The 20,766-nt window shown below is 38.9% G+C and overlaps 2 long non-coding RNA genes across 3 annotated transcripts; one reads left to right on the top strand and one right to left on the bottom strand.

Moving 5' to 3' along the window:
* Positions 1 to 3,753: 3,753 nt before the first annotated feature.
* On the bottom strand, positions 3,754 to 5,088 carry LOC148100425 (uncharacterized). Its single transcript, XR_015719760.1, has 2 exons — positions 4,891 to 5,088; positions 3,754 to 4,072 (listed from the first exon to the last, which is right to left on the bottom strand). It is a non-coding gene; the product is annotated as an uncharacterized LOC148100425 (long non-coding RNA).
* Positions 5,089 to 15,807: 10,719 nt separating this feature from the next.
* LOC148100424 (uncharacterized) lies at positions 15,808 to 19,960 on the top strand. Of its 2 annotated transcripts, XR_015719759.1 has the most exons (5): positions 15,808 to 16,094; positions 16,510 to 16,573; positions 16,948 to 17,100; positions 17,472 to 17,561; positions 18,448 to 19,960. It is a non-coding gene; the product is annotated as an uncharacterized LOC148100424 (long non-coding RNA). The 2 variants fall into 2 exon arrangements; XR_015719758.1 differs by lacking the exon at positions 15,808 to 16,094 and having other exon boundaries at positions 16,103 to 16,573.
* Positions 19,961 to 20,766: the final 806 nt, after the last annotated feature.

Below are 20,766 nucleotides of genomic sequence, written 5' to 3'. Positions count from 1 at the left end.
TTGCTCTCTGATGCATCCATCCAGAGTATGAATGTAGTTAGGAAGTTTTTTGAGTACTCTTGAAGAGTAGAAAAGTACTATATAAGAATCAGTCTGTTTTACCATATTGTGGATGTGATACAACCACCAGTTGCCAAGGGAAAATAGGTATCCCCCCACTTGTTGGCAATGGTTTCAGGATGTTGCTGGTTAAACTATTGCTGAATAAAACTAGTTGCAAAGAAGGTGCTGCTCCAAAAACCTCCTTGTGATTGCTTTCGTTTCCTGTAATTTTTCATGTTTATCTGAGAATATTCACTAACTACTAGGCCAGTGGTAGTAAAACCTGAAAAAGTGTGAAATAGAAAAAGGTTTCCAGTCTGTCCTTCAAAGTAAAAGTAATGCATTTTGAAACATTTTTGTCAGCTTGACTTTTACTTTGAAGGCAGGTGTCCCCATTTCTGATTTGCGTTACACTTTTCACAGTTTCGCTGCAGTTGAGTAATTGGATAGTATGGAGGACCACAAGAGCCACGCGCATCGAAATAAAAAATCCTGTGCTTAATTAATGAATTGTAGAATAAAATCTGCATTTGTAAATTCATTTTTGAATTCCAATTTAATAAACTGATTTTTAAAATGCTTTTTAAGTCTTCATTTCAAAAAACATTTTCGAATTGCACTTTAATAAACTTCATTTCAAAAACCTTTTTTGAATTGCACTTTAATAAACTGCATTTCAAAAACCTTTTTTGAATTGCACTTTAATAAACTTCATTTCAAAAACCTTTTTTGAATTGCACTTTAATAAACTGCATTTCAAAAACCTTTTTTGAATTGCACTTTAATAAACTTCATTTCAAAAATCTTTTTCGAATTGCACTTTAATAAACTTCATTTCAAAAACCTTTTTCGAATTGCACTTTAATAAACTTCATTTCAAAAATCTTTTTCGAATTGCACTTTAATAAACTTCATTTCAAAAACCTTTTTCGAATTGCACTTTAATAAACTTCATTTCAAAAACCTTTTTCGAATTGCACTTTAATAAACTTCATTTCAAAAACCTTTTTCGAATTGCACTTTAATAAACTTCATTTCAAAAACCTTTTTCGAATTGCACTTTAATAAACTTCATTTCAAAAACCTTTTTCGAATTGCACTTTAATAAACTGCATTTCAAAAACCTTTTTCGAATTGCACTTTAATAAACTGCATTTCAAAAACCTTTTTTGAATTGCACTTTAGTAAACTGCATTTCAAAATCCATTTCCCTTTCCTGTTCGCTCAGGGATTAACATGTGGATTAGCAGTTGGATTAGCAGTTGGATTAACAACTTCATTTTAAAAATCCTGCTGCTATTCAAATGAGCCACACCGTGGGATGTAAGGAGCTCTCTGATTGGTTGGTCAGACACAGGCTGTCTGCCAGCCTGGATGTTTCTAGCTCATAGCTTCGCCCTGCTAAGAAGCCTGTGTGCTTGTACAAAGGCCGTTCGACCTCGGGATTTACACTTGGCTCGACAAGGATATGTGAAGAATGAAGGGACCCTGCAGCGAAACGGAGAGCCCAACCTCTGGCTGAGTGCCTGTTTACAAAGTATGACCACCTGTGAGGGTAACGTGCTAACGTGGCTAACGCTAGCATCACCGCACGTAGCCCCGTTATTTTAAGGTCATCTTAGCTTATGAAAGTTTTACGTCGCAGCTGTACGAGCTAGCTACGTGTTTTGTAAGCTGCTGTGCTCTTCGCAAATAAAGCTGGAAGCAGCTCAAACTATTAGAACCAGCACTGAGGCCCGTTACATTTATACAGTGTTAGAGCAACAGCTGCAGCCTATAGCCTTTAAACTAGCGATTAAAATGCTGACAGTAAACTCGTCAGTCCAGATGTTACCACATTACTTTGTAATACTTGTGAGTTAAAACAACTGAGACAGGCTGATTAAAATAACAGCTTTCAGTTCTCTCATTCAGCATATAAACACTGGAGATCACACTACTGATTTCAGCTCATTTAATATGTGAGTGCACAGATTCATTCTCAACTGGACATAAACGATGATCAAAGGTTGTATATATGATGAAGTCATCAAACCCCAGCCTCTAACACAGTGCGCTGAATCTTAGCTTTGAATGTCCAGTATATTCTCATCAGTGCAATCTAAGCATTCACTGAACCTACAGTATCTACACCTGTGTGGCAAATGTGTGGTAAAGCTACAGATAATGAAATTTAATTATTAATACACTATACGTCATGAGAAACGAAAGCTGAAATTGATTCAGTTTAGTACTTTTCTCTGTATGCTCTGTGATCATAAAGGCCTTAAATTCTGTGATATATACTGTAAATGATTTTCACAGAGGTCTTAAAGTACTTAAATCACTGCTGATAGTCTGGTTGTTTATATTTTCACATTTTTGTGTCTGTAGGGCTGTTTGATGACGGTTTGGACTCCTCTGGAAGATGAGGACACCCACACCTGTTCCATACTGCAGCCATTGATGGTGTTACGGCTCTGAGTCAGCTTTGGGACATCAGACACACACACTGGAAAACCAGCACCTGGACTTCATGCAGGAGAGACGGCCTCAGTGATGATGGATTAATAAGCAAGTTCAAACATTTCTGGCCTATTATCACTTAGATTTCTTAATCTTAAAAGTGAATGCATTTAAAGCAGGAACTGCACACCTAGCCATCAGAAGTGTGGCAGCATGAGTACTGTAAAGTTTTGTAGGGTCCTTGTTAAAAATTCCACAAGCACCACACATTTGTCATATAAAGTTCCATTTTTTACAGTACAATGTTGAAATTATAAACTATATATTCTAGTTGTCCACTTGTCAGTAATTTTTGAGTAAATGGATGTCAGTGATAAATCAGTGGTGATTCACCTGCAAATGTTTTTAACAAACTTTGTTTTTTGTAGAATTCCTCAGCAGCTGTGGAGAGATGCATTTGAATATCTTCTGGTTCCACTTCTCCTTACCTGGAAGCTGAGCATTGCTCATTTCTGACAAGGACATACACCTCAGTGCTTATCATGGGTGTTACATCCTTCGTGCAGCAATTCCAGAGAAAACAAGAGAGCAACGACCACTCATTAAGACCAGCCAGAAATCTGTCCCTTTCTGGCAGCTGTGGAAACTTCCAATAAGAAAGTTTGCATTCTTAGAACAATGCTGGATCATGTGTGATGTGTCATCATATGAGGATATTACATTTTGACCTAATTCTGCTCAATCTGTTTTGATCGTTGATCCAGTATTTCAGCTTTGTGTTGTGCTGCAAGTTTAAAACCCATTGTCCTCATGAGCACAGCATCTAACAACTCTCCTTGAAAAAGTCGATTGACTTTAACTGGACACAATGGTTTCCAGTGGGAGATATTTTCATCACTCATCCGTGACACTGGAGAAGTCACCTGAGTGAGTGATAAAACAATTTTCCATGGAAAATCCAGAGGGACTAAACTCTGTTGTTTCTTTGGGCTCTATTTCAGCTCTAGCAGCATCTCTCAGAAGAAAACTGTTTTCCCAATAATCAGATGAAAAAATTGAACCAGGTGGTATTCTCTGGAGTTTAAGACCAAGACTGAACTCAAACAGTGAATTGACATTAGACTGGAATTCATAAGATGAATAGAAATACTGCTGAAGCTGAATGATTCATTCATATATGATTTTTTTTTTCTCCAATTCACCAGGTCTGTATAGTTCAGTATGACTGTGGTACATGATACAAAAGAATAAATACAGAAGAATAAAAACTTTGTGAATAACTTTACTCTTCTTAAAAATAACTAATAAAACAAGTAAAAGTACAAATGTGTACAAGTTAGAGACTTCCTCACTAAGATTTTAATTGTGTGTTAAAGAGAAAGAGATTAGGAGGTAAAATAGACGATGCAGAGTCCATCATCACTGAGGCCGTCTCTCCTGCATGAAGTCCAGGTGCTGGTTTTCCAGTGTGTGTGTCTGATGGCCCAAAGCTGACTCAGAGCCGTAACACCATCAATGGCTGCAGTATGGAACAGGTGTGGGTGTCCTCATCTTCCAGAGGAGTCCAAACCGTCATCAAACAGCCCTACAGACACAAAAATGTGAAAATATAAACAACCAGACTATCAGCAGTGATTTAAGTACTTTAAGACCTCTGTGAAAATCATTTACAGTATATATCACAGAATTTAAGGCCTTTATGATCACAGAGCATACAGAGAAAAGTACTAAACTGAATCAATTTCAGCTTTCGTTTCTCATGACGTATAGTGTATTAATAATTAAATTTCATTATCTGTAGCTTTACCACACATTTGCCACACAGGTGTAGATACTGTAGGTTCAGTGAATGCTTAGATTGCACTGATTAGAATATACTGGACATTCAAAGCTAAGATTCAGCGCACTGTGTTAGAGGCTGGGGTTTGATGACTTCATCATATATACAACCTTTGATCATCGTTTATGTCCAGTTGAGAATGAATCTGTGCACTCACATATTAAATGAGCTGAAATCAGTAGTGTGATCTCCAGTGTTTATATGCTGAATGAGAGAACTGAAAGCTGTTATTTTAATCAGCCTGTCTCAGTTGTTTTAACTCACAAGTATTACAAAGTAATGTGGTAACATCTGGACTGACGAGTTTACTGTCAGCATTTTAATCGCTAGTTTAAAGGCTATAGGCTGCAGCTGTTGCTCTAACACTGTATAAATGTAACAGGCCTCAGTGCTGGTTCTAATAGTTTGAGCTGCTTCCAGCTTTATTTGCGAAGAGCACAGCAGCTTACAAAACACGTAGCTAGCTCGTACAGCTGCGACGTAAAACTTTCATAAGCTAAAATGACCTTAAAATAACGGGGCTACGTGCGGTGATGCTAGCGTTAGCCACGTTAGCACGTTACCTTCACAGGTGGTCATACTTTGTAAACAGGCACTCAGCCAGAGGTTGGGCTCTCCCTTTGCTGCAGGGTCCCTTCATTCTTCACATATCCTTGTCGAGCCGAGTGTAAATCCCGAGGTCGAACGGCCTTTGTACAAGCACACAGGCTTCTTAGCAGGGCGAAGCTATGAGCTAGAAACATCCAGGCTGGCAGACAGCCTGTGTCTGACCAACCAATCAGAGAGCTCCTTACATCCCCCGGTGTGGCTCATTTGAATAGCAGCAGGATTTTTAAAATGAAGTTGTTAATCCAACTGCTAATCCACATGTTAATCCCTGAGCGAACAGGAAAGGGAAATGGATTTTGAAATGCAGTTTATTAAAGTGCAATTCGAAAAAGGTTTTTGAAATGCAGTTTATTAAAGTGCAATTCGAAAAAGGTTTTTGAAATGCAGTTTATTAAAGTGCAATTCGAAAAAGATTTTTGAAATGAAGTTTATTAAAGTGCAATTCGAAAAAGGTTTTTGAAATGAAGTTTATTAAAGTGCAATTCGAAAAAGATTTTTGAAATGAAGTTTATTAAAGTGCAATTCAAAAAAGGTTTTTGAAATGCAGTTTATTAAAGTGCAATTCAAAAAAGGTTTTTGAAATGAAGTTTATTAAAGTGCAATTCGAAAAAGGTTTTTGAAATGAAGTTTATTAAAGTGCAATTCGAAAATGTTTTTTGAAATGAAGACTTAAAAAGCATTTTAAAAATCAGTTTATTAAATTGGAATTCAAAAATGAATTTACAAATGCAGATTTTATTCTACAATTCATTAATTAAGCACAGGATTTTTTATTTCGATGCGCGTGGCTCTTGTGGTCCTCCATATCATGGTGGGGGGCGGCATCACGGGCATCAGCAAGAAACCCCAAAACAAAAACATTTGCTCATACTCATGCTGCCCCAACATCATGCCAGCGCATGGGAAGCGCATAGGCATAGATGGCCACGGACAGGAATGATTCAGGGGAGAAGGAGGAGAAAAATAAGAACACCCCCAGTCGCGCTTCATCGCGCTCCTCCATTGACTTTACATGTAAACCTGAAGCTCTGGTCGCGTCTATCGCGTTTGGTGTGAACCTTCCTCAAGTTTTTGCTTTTTATCTCCTCCTGGTGGTAATGAAATTTCTGCATACAGTAATGTAACGTTTTTTGCCATGATACTGGGTTGGATTGCAGCAATTCTAGCAACCAAAGCTGATTGGGGAATGCACATTTTTCCCTAGCTGCAGGTGGTTGTCAGGTGGCAACACGTTCTCACTCCCAAAGCGTAACATTTTACGCTAGGTGACAAATCGTCAACATATTACGTTTTCGGCTACCCACCACGTTCCTAAATGATGACCTTGGAAAAATGAAGAAAAATGAGAAAATATGAGAACCGTATGGACTCAATCTACACATGTTCGCTCTTTTTCTTCAAATCGCTTAGAAACACGCTATTTAACATAATTAAACTCTTGGTTAAGATCAGGAAAAAGGTTATGGTTAGGGCTAGGGATAAGGTTAGGTTTAGGGCTGGAATACAGGGCTGGAACGTCTATTACCGCGGGAGCTTCATTGCACTGGATTTCGTCCATAACCCGCCGCGTACCATAAGAATGCCGAAGGTCTCCTTTTGCGTTCCTCAGGAACGCCGCGGGACGTGACAAAACGTCTGCATGTTACGCCTCGGGAGTGAGAACGGGCTGCAGGTGGTCAAGGACCAGTCTGCAGACCTGCATGACCACAAAGTAGATTATTTGGTGAATCTACTTTGTCATCATAATTGCCAAATGTCCAAAATGGCAGACAGACAAGTAAATGTTGCTTGGTCTGCAAAACATGTCTGCAAAGCCTCAATCAGTGTCTGTGTGGTACAACAATGTAGTTTGAAGTTTTACTTGTTGGTACACCATCTATCTTAACCAAATCCCACAGTTTTTCCATTAACATTGAAAATTCTCCCACCCTTCCCTCCCCTCAGGTTAAGAGTTTGGGTGTCATACTTGATAATACTCTTTCATTCCAGTCTCACATTAATTACATAACCCGGTCTGCATACTTTCACTTACGTAATATTAACCGACTCCGTCCCTTCCTTCCTCCCCATGCTGCTGCCATCCTTGTCCATAGTCTTATTACGTCCCGTATTGATTACTGCAATTCCCTCTTATTTGGTCTCCCTAAAAGGTCCCTTCATAAACTCCAACTCCTTCAAAATTCTGCAGCACGGGTCATAACCCGTACCCTGTTAAGAGCTCATATTACCCCAGTTCTTCAGCAGCTTCACTGGTTGCCCATAGAAGCCAGGATAAATTTTAAAATCTTACTTCTTACATACAAGTGTATCCATAAATCTGCTCCTTCATATTTGTGTGACCTGCTCAATATCACCACTGTTTCCCGCCCTCTCAGATCCTCATCTGCTATTCATCTTACTGTTCCGTCTTCACGCCTTATTACTATGGGGAACAGAGCTTTCAGTTGCTCTGCTCTTTGGCTCTGGAACTCTCTTCCTCCAGCCATAAGAAATATTGACTCCCTTTCCTTATTTAAGTCACAGCTCAAAACACATCTGTTTAAACTGGTTTATTCGTTTTAGTGCTGATTTTATCTGTTGTCAAGCTCTGTTTTGCAATTTTAACTTATTTGCAAAGCTCTGTTTTGCAATTTTAACTTATTTTATGTATTTTATGACTATTGTTCCTTTTATTAATTTTGTTCTTTGTAAGGTGACCTTGGGTTTCTGAAAGGCACCCCAAATAAAATGCATTATTATTATTATTTATGGATACAGCTTGCTAACCAAGCTTGATAGTGTTAGCTGATACCTTAGCATTCCAGCCTCTCAACTACATATCATTATTTCTGGCTTATAGTCTGACTACCCATCAGAACCACTGGCGATCCCTGTAGGAGACACTGAACACATGTATGGAAATTAAGTTTTTGTAGAACCCTTTCTTTGTGGCTTTAACAACACAAGATTTAAAATTTAACAAAAACGTTAGCTTTAAATGTCCAAGATTTACAGCAGCCGAAGGACAAGATTTATTTATTTTTTCACATATAAAAATATGGCCCAAACTTAATGTTCAGATTTACAGTCTTGCTGATTTTGAAATGCGCTTCCGCTAAAACCATGCATTAAGAGAAGCATTAAGGCTCTTTTGGGGCTTTTATAAACACATTCTTTATGTGTGCTTTTCTGTAGAGTTTGCATGTGGGAATTAGATACAATTCATAGTGTTTCAGTGTTAAACATGGAGCTGCCAGGGGATACATGAAAGCATTAGAATTAAAAAAAAGAAAAGAAAAGAAAGAAAACAGAAAACAAACAGTCTTTGGAAAAGCAACCAATATTAACATTACAAGAGAAAAAACAAGGTCACATGAAATTAGAGAAATTCAGCTCAACTCTGTTGGGCTACACGTTGATTTCATGCAGACATTTGAATTTCTGCTTAATTATGATGCAACAAAAACAAGTGAAATGATTCTTTGAAGTTCTTAGACAATGAAGAGATTAAGAAATTAAATGAAAAAATTAATAAATAAAAACGTTTCAAACCTAAAACAATATGAAGCATGTTGTCGTGGTAACCTAATAAAGCATCCTATTCTTAATGATACCATTTTAAGCCCTCATCAACTGAAACCAAGCACTGCTGGTGCAAACACAGGTGATATTATTTAACTGTACTGAAAAAGTTATGATATGCGCTGATCTCTTTTGATTGAACATTTTGACTCTCTCTCAGCTGCCCCTCTCTATTTTAGATGGATTACTCAGTTCGTCTACGTATCGTTAACCTGCTAATTTGTGCTACTCTTGATAGATTACTTTGCACTATTGAAATGGCTCTTTCTCTGTTTATAAAACATGTATGCATTTTTATGCACTTCTGACCTCACGGTGCATTGAGAACATTTTGGTCTATATAAAAGATGGACATAGCCACCATGGTGTGACCTGCTGGTAAATGAAGTTTCAACACAAAAAAATTATCCGTGTGCCCATCTGAATATAAAATTGCAATGATTTTTGCTCCCTGTTGGCCATTAGAAACAATTCAGTTTAAGGACACTTCTACATTTTTCAGACTTCAGCTTTTCTCTAATAGAGTCCATGTTCGTACATTACTTTTAATGAGACACTGATATACTCTGAGTCACTATTCATTTTAAGACCACTACAAAATTGTAAACTCACTATATAGGCATAGTCTAAATAAATGTACAATGTGTAGACTTTAGCTGTTAGAAACAATCCTTAAACACACCAGTGTCATGGAAAATATGGTAAAAGAGTAGTGCTGCACACTGTGGCACTGTTTTACCTCAATAAATGAATCTGCTTCTAAATATACTCGTCTCTAACAATGACTGGGACTTTGATTGTGTCCTGATATGAGTAAGCGGAGGAGGAGGAGGAAGAAAGGGAGAGGGAGATGGAAGAAGAGGCGGAGGAAAAAGACCTTTACTCTGGAGCACAGACCAGGCCAGACCAGGCTCATCTTGTCTGGGTTGCTAGGAAACCAGCAAGGTGCCTGATCTAATTTATTAAATTCAGCCTCTCGCCTCCTCTATATCTCTCTCTTTCTCTTCCTGTGTCTGTCTCGCTCGCTCACTTTCGGCCTCCATGCTGCTTTCCCTATCTGTCGTTATCTTTCCCACCCTCTAAGGTGCTTATCTCCCACCCCTCCCCTCCTCTCCTCACTCTTCCTCTGTTCCCCCTCACTCTATCAGACGGTCCCCAGCTTCCTGTGTGTGTGTGTGTGGCTGTATCTTTTACTCTCTCTCCCTCACATCCTCCCTCCACCTAAGACCTCTGACAGCGTATCTTCTCAGGCTTGTGCAGCAGTGCCACCCCCATATCTTTCACACTGAGCCGTGAGTACTGCCCTCAGGCAGGCCAGACCTTCTGTGACTTACCAAGCACACAACACATGCACACATGTAAACACACACACACACACACACACACACACACACACACACACACACACACACACACACACACACACACACACACACACACACACACACAAACACACAAACACATTACCATTTAGACTGCGACTTTGTCTTAGTTTCCTCTTGCAGTCTGGATTCATAAATGCTGATGCATCAGCCTCTCACTGCAAAGCACTTTGCTCTGCTTATTGCCAGAATTATTCACCGACGCCATTGCTATCTACAACTCGATCAATGGCTGTTCGCATTTCAGATAATCAATAAAGGAGCGGGTGTACACACAGAACACTTTTGAATGCTGTTGCCAAGGAAGGGTTTCACAGGCATTCAAAGGTATATAAGAGTTAAGTAACTACTAAGTACAACTACAGCAAGTACTGCAAAGTAATAGCAGGATGAAACGCCATTTAAGGTCCTCTACAAAAATTCGACACGTTCTCACTCTGGGGTTTCACATAATTTTGTTTTGTCAGATGCTGCCTGCATCCCACCATTACACACTCTTTTGATGCTCCAACTACAACTACTAATAGCAGCCCCGTTTTAGAGACCTATCAGCCAGGAGAGCATGGTTTGGGTACTATTTAGACCTTTACGTTTTGCACTTTTTAAAATACTTTCTGCTTTTCATTTCAGTGCTAAGTCACTAAAAACCAACAAGTTAAGTTTAGGTTCTACAAAATAGGCATGGACCCATCCAATACACAGTATCGGTATTGGTCCGATCCCGACCTAAATTACTGGATTGGATATCAGGGAGAAATAAAAAATGTAACGCGATCCATTAAATATCACAAAAGATCTCACAAAACTTGCAACATGGTGTAACCAAGGTAGTGACCATGTGACCATGTTTGAGGATTATGCGTCACGTGATAGAGCTGCTGTTGCGTGCGAGACCTGTTGGCGGTCTGAAGTTCAGACTGAAAGCATCTGGAGCCTCGCTACACACTACCAAACCAGCTTTTAATATCCGAGCAAGCTATCCCAAAGAAGCAAAGCAAGTGTGTAAGTTCATGTCATTGCTAAGTCTGACCGTACAATGATAGACTCACGTTTTACTTTGAAAAAAACTGTGTTGCAGGCTAAACAGTGGTTCAAAAAACAAAAAAACAAAAACAAAACCAAAAACCAAACAAACTATGAAAAACACTTTTTTCATACTTGTGTTAAGTTTTGTATAGAAATTACACTAGACTAGAAATTCAGTCTCAGGTTAAATGTGATAGAAACAGCTCACATCCATCTTGATAAAAGATGAGTGTTGTGAAGCCGTGTTTGCATTTATTTGCACTGCTTTCCACTCTGGATGTCTATTTATGTTAAGCTTTACGTATAAAAGGGTCCGTTCTACCACTTGTTTTTTTTGTAGTTGTTGAATAATAACTTTATTTTATGCTGATATTGTAATTTTTTTTCAGAATCAAAGAGTTTTTGAAATCTGCATAAAATTGCATTTGAAATTATTTTTTGAATAGTACTTTAAATACTTAGATTTAAAGCTCTGCTAAAAGTTTAAATAAAAAGATGAGTATTGCTAAACTGCAAAATATTTTAGGTGCACTGTATTTTTTGCATAATAGAAGAGCTTTAGTGTTGTCTTTTTAAATTTGAGTATGAACTTATACAAAATGCAGCAAATATAAAAAAAAAAAGTCTTGATTATAAAATAGACTGTATCGGATTCATGTCGGTATCGACAGATATCCAAATTTATGATATCGGTATCGTATCGGACATAAAAAAGTGGTATCATGCCATCTCGACTAACTGTTGTAAATCTCTGGGTCTCTTCCACAGTGTCCTTTGTCTTGTCTCCCCCCTCTCTAAAACCTAGCTGCCACTGTCTTGCCACTATTGCCAAGTGGGGATTTGGCACTATGTAAATAAAACAGATTTGAAGTGAAGTGATTTTTTTTTGTCATCCACACATCTGACGTGTTTCCTTAGATGAGTTTAAGTCAAATTCTGATTTTTCTGATGTGTGAAAAATGAAATTTTACTGTATTAATTGTTTAATTAGTTAATTAGTTGCAAGGCCCCCCCCCCCCCCCCCCTTTTTTTTTAAAGGTAACCTCTTAGTTATTTTGCCATTACATTAGTTTTTGGGTTTGATGTGGGGCTTACACTGTTATTTTATATATATGTATAAGTCATTCTTGTAGAGAAAAGAAGCTGAATGAGTGCATTTCCAGTTTTATGTTTTAACACAACACTTAAAGTTCAGCCTTCAGTTTCAACCTTGACCTTGTTTATAGATGACCTTATCCCTACCCTTACTCTTTCCATGTGCAACAGATTAGATGACATTTGACTGTGACTTACCCTAAAAGAAAAGGAGGAAAAGCTATCAGACTTCCCCGAATGGTACAGCTACCTTAAAATAAATTTCACGGTGTTGACAGAATGTCATCAAGCTGACTGGGCTTTTGAATCAACTGGCTGTAAAAAGGCTGGATGCCTGTTTTTATGAGCACTTTCAATTTGGTCATGAAAAACCCAGAGGAAAATGTAAACTTGGGGGAATCTTGCAAGAGTACATAACTTGACTGACGTGTATTTATTTTTTAAATATTTTTTAAAAATGTATTTATTCATTCATTTTACGAGCACAGTGGAAAACTATTTGTTGTAGTTGGTCACTGGTCTTGCACACATTTCTTGCACACATTTCAGGAGGGATTCTGGGCCACTCCTCTGTACAGAAATTCTCTAAATTCACAGTTCACATTATTTGACTATTTTCAAAGATCCCAGTGGAAGAAAATGGATGGATGGATTTCCAAAGATCACAAACCATCAAAAAAAGGATTTAATATACAGAAATATCCAACATTACTGCATCAGTGTGGTGTGGCATGTTGGTGATCACCTTCTGATTCTGCTAATTTGTTACTGAAGCCCAGGTTGTCTTGATAATGGCCTCCAGCTTATCTGTATTTTTGGGTTGGTTGTTTCTTATCCTATTTTGACAATACCCCACAGTTTCTTTGTGGGGTTCAGGTCAGGAGTGCTGCCTGGACTATCAAGCACAGTGATAAAAAACAAACATTTGGTAGCTCTGTGGGCATGTCCTGTGTTAAGTCCTGCTGAAAAAACAAACAGGCACCTCCTTAAAGCTTGTCAGCAGTGCTTTAAAATCTCCTGGTACATGGCTTCGTTGACTTTGGATTAAACAAAGTGGACCAGCCACCGCAAACACCATTAAGTGATACAGGTCCCCAAATCATCCACTCTTCGTCCAGACTCTAGGACTATCCGTGATTCTGATGGTCCGTGACTAGTACTGAATATCCACAGTGACAGTGTTTGAAGATGCCCTCAAGGGAGGTCCTGGTGTAGTGTGGCTTAAATGTTGGAACTTGTGTGGAGACTCCGATCATAAGTATGAAGACAGGTATGGTCCTCGTATTGGTAACCCTCAAAGCAGGATGTGGTCTGGTGTTAACCAAAGCTCTGGAAGTTCAGCTTCCACCGGGCCATCTGACCACCACCAGTAGGCAACGCGTGAAGTGTCTTGCCCAAGGACACAACGACCGAGACTGTTCAAGCCAGGGCTCGAACCGGCAACCTTCCGATTACAAGGCGAACTCCCAACTCTTGAGCCACGACCTAGATGAATACAACAACAAGAAAAACACACAAGGGTCTCCACTGAGTGTGACCTTACATTACATTTAGAGCTGAAATAGCTTTATTGCCCAGTCTCTGAATCATGGCAGAATAATATGCACATAGTCCATGACCTTTCTTAAAGTTTGTCTTTAAGTGCTGCAGCTTTGGGAACTGGTATTCTATTCAAAGATCCCTGATAGTAGGTGGTGCAGTTGCAAATATTTAAAGAATTGAGGTCTGAGTATAGTTTTAATTCAGTGATGCTTAATCATCCACTTAAGTAAGCAGGTAAGCATTTAATTTATACTGAGGTAACATCTGGATGCATTTTGTTCTAACTAGCACAAACCAACAAACCCTCGTAACAAACAGATGCTTGCAATGCTTCCAGATGCTTGTTTCGAACAAGTATCAAAGTATATTGTGACTGATCACTGAAAATCTACACTTCATCCTGTGTGACTATTGTGTGGAAAAATCTGAGTGAGTAGAATACAAATTTGATGTCTAGTGAGCTGATGAGGTAACCCATTACAGTAGCTCTCATGACAGGTCTCACACACACACACACACACACACACACACACACACACACACACACACACACACACACACACCTCCTCATGTGCCTTCACAAAGAGAGTCTGGCATGTTCCTAATAATCGGAACTAAAATGTAAAAGATGAACAAAGCAGCATCGGTGAAGTCATCTTCCACAGGAAAGAAGACAGCGGTCACCCACTGGGCTAAATGCAGCTCTTCTCATCATCAAGGGTGTAGCTGATTGTGACCTCAGCTGAATGAGATCAGTGGCATCGCGTAAGCCCACAGTCATCATTTTGCCAGCGTTGACACAGCAAACTAGGGATGCTATAGCAGATTATCCAGAGGATGCAGTTAGCCGTTCACAGCCCCAGATGAGATGTGAAGCCTCACAGTGTGAAACACCCTGGAATGCAAGACCTCTAAAATGCTTGTTAAACCAGAAATTTTATCTACCCCTTCACCTATTCCATCCCACTCCGCCTTGTTTCTCTGTGAATCATCACCACCCCTAGGTGCTCCTGTGTGTGTATGACAGAATCAGAGAGTGATGAAGAAGAGAAGTAATACCCACCCACTGGTGTAATGCCCCCAGGAAAACAGAAGCTTGAACAAAATTGGAATAAGAAGATGTACTATCCTGTGTGGGTGTGCTTCCATCTGTGTGTGTGTGTGTTTGCTTTTGCTTTCATGTATTCAAGTGAGTATTTGGAAATGTGAAAGGCATAATGTAGGAATTTAACTTTTTCACATCTTTATTACTGATGCTTAGTGAAGAGAGTGTGTTGAGAAGATGGAATGAGTACTTCGAGAATGATGAACCTATGAATTTAGAAAATAATAGAGAGAGAAAGATGGATGGAGGACAGTCTGTGAATCAGGCAGTGTAGAGGATGGTCCAGGCGCTGGTCCAGATGACATACCTGTGGAGGTGTAGAGATGTCTAGGAGAGGACAGTGGACTTTTTAACCAGACTGTTTAAGATGATCTTGGAAAACGTATACTAGTGCCAGTTTTCAAGAACAAGGGTGATGTGCAGATCAGTAGTAACAATAGAGTGATAAGGTCGGTGCCAGGAGAGGAACTGTAGTACTGTGTGAGGATGTCAGAGTCCTGACTTTGTATCCGAGGGTGGTGCAGGACATGTATGAGGACAGCGAGACAGCGGTGAGGTGTGCAGCAGGACTTAAAGATGCATTTAAGGTGGGGTCACATCAGGGATCTACTCTGGGCCCTTCTTGTTTGCAGTGGTGATGGAAAGGTTAAATGAGGTCAGGCAGGATCTCCAAGGACCATGATGCTTGCAGATGACATTGCAATCCAATGAGGTGGAAGAGAGTCAGTCCAATGCACTGGAGAAAAGAAGAATGATAGGGAGACAGGTGGTAAGGTGAACATGCAAGGACTACAGATGGTCAAGAAATTAGGATTTTAAATACCTGGGGTCAAGTAATGGACAGGGCACGAGACGTGAAGAAGAGAGTACAGATGGGGTGGGGTGCCTGTGGCAGAAGGACAGCAGCAAGAGTGAGAGGGAAGGTTTACAAAGTAGCAGTAAGACCTGGTGTGCTGTCTATTTTGGAGACAGTGACACTGGCAAAAAGGAAGGAGGCCAAACAAGAGGTGGCAGAACTGAAGATGTTAAGATTTTCATTTGGATGGGTCCTTGATCCAGTTTCTTGGCTTTAATATCTTGCACATCTGTACTTACAGCTGACGCTTCCTCATAAGAGCAACTGTTGCATTTTGACCACATGAGTTATCTCAAAGGTACACTGAAAAAAAGGCACTGGCCATCTCTTGGATTTATGTAAGCATCTTGCATGTATTTAACACAATTGCCTCATGTTTTAAAGATAAATGTAACCATATAGTGTAAAAACTACATGATATGCAGAAAGGGTGTATTAAATTGTTCATATCATGTTCAGGTGAAGTAAGTCAATAAAATAGCAACATTAAATCTCGTGAAACCACGCGTGATTTCATCTCGCGGGCTTTGGATCGTGGTTCAAAAAAGGCATCCATCTCAGTCAAGTCGAGCAGCCAACTCTACGTTTTTGGTATGTCTTGATTTTTTGAATTAATATTAACCATATTTCAGCCAAATGTAGTTAAACGTCTAGAGTGTCGCAATGTAACATGCTAAAAAAGACCCGTTAGCTTATTTGCTGTTTTATCTGTTGTCAAAGAATTGGCGCTTTTTCATTTGAATTTGTCTTTGGCACAAGAGCCGTAATATCACATTAAACCTAATTATGAGGCACTCATAACATAATTTGGTTTTCTGTGTGAATAGATTTGCCAACTGACTCTTCAGTTACATTGTGTATTTACTGCACCGTGGTGTTAGTGAGATTTTGGACATTGAACAGCTTTAGCTAATATCATTAGCGGCATTATTCTAGCTTACATCCCTACCCCTCCTGCCCTCACCTGCTGTCCTTTTGTTTCTGTTTTTTTTTGCTGCACATTGAGAGACGACCTCTATTCTGCATTTCACCAGGAGTCAGCTGATGGATTGTGGGTTCAAGGTGTTATGGTAAGAAAGTATATTCTATTTTCGCTTAAGGTTTCTGTAACTTAATTATAATAGGTTTTGTATAATTATTAGGTGCATGCATACACCAATAGACCACCCTATTAATACAACTGAGAAATCCAAAATCTGCCATAGGTTTAACTTATACCTGTATGTATTGTCAGAAAGGTGATTACTGGACTCACATTAATGCACACTTGAACTAAAATGAGGTTGTAACTTGTGGGTTGTTGGGTTGCAAATCAGAAACAAACATCTTTGGATTTTTTTAATCCCATAAGATCTGGAAACACAGTTTTTATTCAACAAAACATTACTGATTAACCAAGCACAGTGCCTGCTGTTATTTCAAAAATAATTTTATGTCATTTCAGATAAAATGCAGCATTCCAGTGCATCCCAAACATGCCTTTACAGTCAAGGTTTCTGACGGAGCTGAGTTTCTCTCTGACAGTCTGCTGAAAGTGTTTGCAAAGTGATCGGGGGAACAGGGCACAAAGCTAAAGGATGTAGCTGCCATGATGACAGTAAGAACTTTAAAATTCTTTAACTACAAAGTGTATATGTATTGCATTAGGTCAGTAAAATAATTTTATGCTGCATCCATTGAAACAGTCAACTATTACCTGTGAGTACTGATTCCACTGAAAGGATGCCATAATTTTCATCATGCATTTACTTGCCCACTGAGAAAAATTTATCTTTTTTTAAAAATATATGTTCTGGAAACTATATATCCATAAAGTTGATGTCAAACAGGAATTTTTGATATTGCTTTGTAGATGCTGGTGTTGCATGTTGACTGGTTTAAAAAGTCAAGAGTTTTTGTCTGGGATCATTTTCTTCTGTGCTACTGAAAAGTTCACAAATCTCTGTTTTCTTTGTTATAATACTTTAGGATGACATTAATGCTCAAAGGGAGTCCCTCATCAAAGTGCTCCGCATCTGTGTGAAAGACAATTGCAACATCTTGGTGCAGGAGTTCATGGTAAGTGTTTTATGAGTAGATTTTGGCTTTGCAACATTTAAAAATGCATTTAGTTATCCACTTGATCCTCATTGGACTGGTTAGGACCAGTAGTTCTCTTTAATAATTTGAAGTTCACATGAGGCCTGGTAGTGAACTCGGCTGCCGGCCCTTGAGGCCCCACCCCCACCCCTGTATTAGGGGTCACATCAGTGTGAAAAAACTTTAAATTTGTCATTCTAGTGAACAAAGGAAAATCCCACCAATATTTACATTAGCTTTTGTTTGAAAAAAAAAAAAAAGACCAACTGACCAACAGCTAACCAAATTGTGGGGCTGAAAGTCTAAATTCTAACATCTTCTGAGTGACATAACCTGGATTTCTGATGGGCCGGGGTGGCTGTAGCTCAGGAGGTAGAGCAGGTCACCTACTGCTCGGAAGGTTGGTGGTTCGATCCTTGGCTCCTCCAGTTTGTATGTCAAATATCCTTGGGCAAGATACTAACCCCAAGTTGCTGTGTCCATCGGAGTATGGATGTGTGTGAATGTAGTTAGAAAGCACTAAGTATAGATAAAGTGCTTGTGAGAATGGGTGTGATTGGGTGAATGTGGCATGTTGTATAGAGCGCTTTGAGTGCTCCGGGAGAGTAGAAAAGCGCTATATAAGAATCAGTCCATTTACCATTTCTAACAAAAACTAATGTAAAGCATTTGAAATTATTATGTTTTTCACTCTCTCTTAGAAACTCTGTTAGACCATGAATGACAGCATGGCAGGCCACTCTTTGGCTATAGCTATTTACTATGTTGCTTTCATTGGTTTAAATTACTCTAACATTAGAACTGGTAGATTCGAAAGAGATGAGTTTAAAAAGGAATCTTAAAAAAATGTTTTGTGTTTAACCAGGAGTTGACTGAGGCCACTGCACAGATTGAGAAAACCACAATGAACATCTGTCTCCAGAGGATACGCCAGGCAATGACTTTTCTGATGTTGGCATCATCATCGAGGGTATAGTAGTTCTTCAAGATCTGGATAACGTGACCTTTGCAGTAGCCATGCTGTTTGGACCTTTTTTATTCCTTCACTATGAGTTACCCATCACAGCTCTGCTACACTTTTGAGGTGATTCAAAGGGTGGTAATGGAGTTGGATGCAACTCAGCTCTCAAGAAAAGCTCACAACTAAGACAAAACTGCTCCTGCAAGGAAAGCTCACTGTTATGCATGCATGATCAGCTCTAGGTGAGAGGACATTTAAATCTCACACTTGTTCTGCTGCATTTTTGAAGCTCAATTCCAGGAACAGATCGCAGGGTTCATTTTTATATACTCTGCAACTGCCATGAGGACGAGCCGTTTTTTTTTTTGTTGTTTGTTTTTCCTTTTGCTCTGTACAAGTTCTCTGTTTGTCTGTTTGGCAGCATTTTTAAATTTCTCTTTGTATTTTTTCTTTCTTTTACTAGTGAAGAGATGTAGTGTGAACAGTTATACAGTCTAAATATCCCATATGGGTCGTGTGAAATGGTATTTTCAGTTGAAGTAAAGAACGTTGAATATTTCTAAGTGTGCTGTTTTGAACCAGGATGTCACAGTATGATCACTGCTGTCATTTTTGACAGTCACTGTATCAATGTTATTTTTCAGTCTCTTGAATAAAGTTTTTGACCTGCAAGTGCTAATTTCTTTAGTTATTGGGGTAAAATGGGTAATGTTAATAGGAAGGTGTTTGCCAATTCAGCAACCTAATTTAATGTTAATGGAAACTAACATTACCTCAAATTGTTTAGTTAGAATTGCTGTTTAACTGAATCTTGACGTCAGAGGCCTTAAATAGAATGTTTTGTATTCTCCTGTAACATTTTTAAGAGTCTAATTTCTTTGCTGTGATTGATTCCAGAGAACACGGAAGAACTGACATTATTTAACTGTTGATTTATATAGATTCAGTGGAGGAGTAATGTCAGTTTAATTCTTTACCTACTGTCAATGCAGTGAAATTAGACATTTTGTTTTTAAAGGTTACTGGTGGATGCCAGCAACCATCTTGGAAAAGAACAATACAATCTGTTATAAGGCCTCCATTTGAAAATTGTGTATTTGATACTAGAATATAATAGCAAAATGTAATTTGAAGATAACATGTAGTATTTAAGTGACCAAGTAGTATTGGGTAAAAGTTATTGAATGGTGTTGGGATAAAGTGAAAAAATTGTGAAGGATTGAAATATTCCATGAGCTCAAATTACTTCATCAAAACATGTTTAAGTCACATTTTATCAACACAAATTGCACAGGTTTATTGAACATGAATAAATTGTGTTAATTTAACTCAATTGTTTAAGTTTCTGCCAAAGCAAAACATCTGTGTGCAACAAATGTCCACCATTGAATTAAGTAAATCCAACAACATATTTTTTTCAGTGTAGCCTGAATGTGGAAGGAAGACAAAAGCTGTCATTCTCTGCTCAGTTAGATGGCATTATGTTTTTGTATTTGCTCTTGTCTTTGAGCAAAAAATGGCAGATGATCAGTAATCAGGGTTTCTGACTGACAGCTTGCTTAATGGTGCTGAAGAGGAAGGACCAGCTGCTGTTTGCCAAAAAGCTGCAAATGACATTTAAACAGTGGTGAAGTGGTGTCAGGGTGTCGGTATAATGCGCCTAGCACCATAACCCCACCTTGCTCGACAGACGAACAGTTGGCTTGTTGGATGGAGCTGGCTAACCATGCTTGCTAGCATTAGGAGTCTTTTTGGAGCATTTTGACTCCAAAAATCAATGTGTGGAATTCCCTCAACTTTGTGTCAAATTTGGGATTTGCTATGATGTGTTACAGCTGGAGAACACCCTCCATTTGACTGATGAGGACCGTGGCGTACCCTGTCATGTCCCACTAATAGTGTATCCAACTAATATAATATCATACCCATGTTATATGGCAAAAAAGCATAGATGAAACATCAAGCAATTACAATAGCTCTCTCTGTGTATCTCAGTATGCTGGCTATGAAACACGTAAACAATACATTTCAAGATGCTGATAAGGCATTTTTTTATCCATTCTTTTTGCCCATTCTTCTCTGGTGCTCTATTATTGCTGTGTCCCAGACTGTTCTCTTGGTTTCTTTTTATGTTTGTCTTTCTCCACTTCCTCTAAAACACAATCTTGCCATTTTAAACAGCTTTAACTGTGCTGGAGATGTCAGGGGAGCATCACTGCTCTG

Source organism: Neolamprologus brichardi, chromosome 11 (genome assembly GCF_056152115.1).
Source record: "Neolamprologus brichardi isolate AB-2024 chromosome 11, ASM5615211v1, whole genome shotgun sequence".
Taxonomy (NCBI): domain Eukaryota; kingdom Metazoa; phylum Chordata; class Actinopteri; order Cichliformes; family Cichlidae; genus Neolamprologus; species Neolamprologus brichardi.
This window is presented reverse-complemented; position numbering and strand designations above follow the sequence as displayed.